Raw genomic sequence first — 3,070 nt, 5'->3', positions numbered from 1 at the left:
GAAATGCATTACTGAAAAAACCAACTCAAATGCCAGAGGCCAGAATCTAGGGCTTTTTAAGAGAACCACGTGCCCTTTCATCTTTTCAACTGCACTGAAATGGGCTTGTTGTGCCCTAAATAAGGGAATGCACTGAAAAGTCATAGATGCGCTATCTAGAATACTCACAGCATTTTCTCCAAGAGCTGATTTTAGGCTTATCCTCACTTTGATGCTTTGGTCAGAATCTGATTAAAGAGAAATAACAGACTGTTGTTAAAGACAGCAGATTAACCATGTGTGTTTATTTCCTTCCTTTCCCAAGATCCCACTAAAGTGATAGTAAAGGAATTTTTTAAAGGTATAAACACTCCTTTGGAAAATGAGAAGGTATGGAGGAGTGGTAAATGCTTTCTCAAGGGTCAGAAAGCCATGGTGTAATGTGTACACATGAGCAGTAGAGACCCCCCAGAGAATCCAGGAGAGGCCTGGGATTCAGGTACAGCAGAGGCTAGGAAGAAGATACTGGACTGAAAACAGGGAAAATGAAAGTCTAGGTCTGGTTATAGCCACTTAGGGGAACAGTTGATGCTCCTACCCCATGAGCTCTTGCTTAGAAAGTCACTTGGAGGCTGTGCTGCAGCAAAATGGGAGGTAATTCATGAAAGAAGACATGGCGTCAGGAAGGGGTGGATTCAACCCAGGACAGCAGCAAAGGCATGACTCAGGATGAAAACTGCGGTCCAGATTGAGACCAGAGGACTCTGAGAGGGAGTTCTTTAGGAAAAAATGAGACTGAAAAGAATAGATACGTTGGAATAGTTGGAGAAGAATATAGCATAGACAGCAAATTAGGCATGCAAAAAAGTGAGGCAATAGAAACTTCAGGACAAACAAAAAGCTACATTAAAAAAGATATAAAATAGTATATTACTCGGTTCTGCAGGTATAATGATGCAAATATTGGTAATTTCTTTACTAAAAATTATGTTAAATTTCATTGGGAGAATGGGAAATGGAGGCAGAAGAGTAGGCAGAAGTGCATGTCTAAAACTGAGCAATGGGGAAATGACAATATAAACAAACTGTTTAGAAATATGGATGTAGCTGCCAGAAAGAAGAGGGGACTGCATTAAAATTGTTAAACGTATTTGCCTTTGAAGAGCAGGGTTCACATACAGTGGGTTGGAAACTGTTAGACTCTTATTTTAAATATGGGGCTAGTAAAGCAGATTGAAAACAAGAGGGGGGGAGTTTTCACTGGGTCGGGTACACAGTAGGTGCTCAACAAATGTGTTTCCTCCCAGAGAAAATGGCATCTGCCACCATAGTACAGGGGGTAGGTAGAGGGAGAACACACTCAACTGTGTAAGTCCCATGAGAGTAGGGCCAGAGAGGACTAGGGAAGCAGAAAAAGGGCCATTCGAAATGTGTCAACGCCATCTACTCACATGGAGTCCATTCCGTGCTCCATCCCACGAATGAATTCCTGTTCTGCTCTTTCAGCCAGGTAAACAAGGGCTCAAAGTAGTTGAGCAGGGGTTTTACATCCATAGTCTTTATGCCTACAATATTTTCCAATGCTAAGGTCCAGGGTTCTGATTTTCCAAGGCGCAGCATTTGGCTACAAAAAAAAAAAAAGCGGGGGGAGGTGGGTTCAGGGCCTTTGGAAGGATTCCAGATGTACATCTGTTTACATGTTCAATCTATGGTTACTCCTCTTTGGTTTGACTAAGTTTGCTCCTGGCAAATAAGACAAGAAGGCATGGTAAAAGATGTATTCATCTTTTAATCTCTCTTCCCTAGAGAGCTCTCTAGTTACGACATGGGGAGAGGAGGTGGCCTGTCTAGCCATCACAGGATCCAGGTTCCTGTGTGATCACAGAACAAACATTGAATTCATGGATGAAGACGTTTTGAGTCCCCAGATTTTCTTTTTTTGGAACAAAGAAATCAAATTCAAACCTAGGCATGGAAATGAGTAACATTAAATAGGATGAGAGGTTCAGTATTTTTGAAGCATCTCTTACAGCAGCCTCTGCCCAGCTTCCGTGGAATTTGAGATATCACATTTGAACAGGGCACCTTCATGTTTAGCTGTTTTACAAAGGGCTTCATGAAACTGGAATTGATAAATGGTCCTTGTGTAATACCTGTAAAAGAGACAAAGAAAAAAAAAGAGTTGTCCCGTGTGTAGTTTCTGTGGTAAAGTCATAGATTGGGACATATATTTAAATTTCGAGGCCCCAGCAAGCAAAGAAATGTCAGTTAAACCTCTTTTCACTCAAGAAAGACCCAAACACAAACCCTATAGACTCATCATACTTGCATTTATGTGTCAGCTGATAAAAAGGCCGCATTATCTTGTTAAATGTGAGCTCACATTTGTATTGTTTTACTGATTTACAGCCTTTTCACATAACTGATGCCAATCAATCCTTCTGGCAAATCATCAATATTATTTCTACTTTACAAATAAAGAAACTTTGAGACTCAACAAATTCAAGATCTGGAGCTAATAGGTGAAGAACATAGATTTGGGGACTTCAAGTTAAAAATGCTCTATTACAATCACCCTGAACTCTGCCAGTAACAAGGAGACAAACAGAAACATTTCTATTGCTCCCAAGGAGACGATAAATTCCCTGTTGGTGGAGAAAAGGAGCTCATATAACTTTTGTTGAACTCAATACATCATGTTCAGTTACATAGAATTGAAACTGATCATCTATTTTGAGGTTCTAAGGGGGAGGTGAATGGAGATAGAGAAATTAAAGTTGTCACTCTGTCTACAAATTCTAGAAGTGAAACAGAAGAAAACTGTCACTTACCGGATGAATGAGTAATCTTCAGCCACATGGAACAGACACGCAGGATCACAGTATGTCTCATCATGGGGCAGAGGCTCCACCACTCCGACTATCTCTCGCCTTTGGAGGAAAAAGAAGGTATATTAGCTGTGGGTCACTCATTGAGAGAAGGTATAGATGGTGCCATTGTGCAGTGCCATCAGTCAATGGCATTTCTATTGGAATCTGTGGTCAGGTGAAATTGAAACAGTGTAAAGAATTACAGAATAAAGCCCATCATG

At 40.7% G+C, this 3,070-nt stretch overlaps 1 long non-coding RNA gene across 1 annotated transcript; it reads right to left on the bottom strand.

The window, feature by feature from the left end:
- Nucleotides 1-168: 168 nt before the first annotated feature.
- Nucleotides 169-2,903, bottom strand: LOC105000575. The gene is made up of 4 exons (XR_826757.1): nucleotides 2,811-2,903; nucleotides 2,010-2,132; nucleotides 1,431-1,603; nucleotides 169-227 (listed from the first exon to the last, which is right to left on the bottom strand). It is a non-coding gene; the product is annotated as an uncharacterized LOC105000575 (long non-coding RNA).
- Nucleotides 2,904-3,070: the final 167 nt, after the last annotated feature.

Source organism: Bison bison, unplaced genomic scaffold (genome assembly GCF_000754665.1).
Source record: "Bison bison bison isolate TAMUID 2011002044 unplaced genomic scaffold, Bison_UMD1.0 scf7180017854300, whole genome shotgun sequence".
Taxonomy (NCBI): Eukaryota; Metazoa; Chordata; class Mammalia; order Artiodactyla; family Bovidae; genus Bison; species Bison bison.
This window is presented reverse-complemented; position numbering and strand designations above follow the sequence as displayed.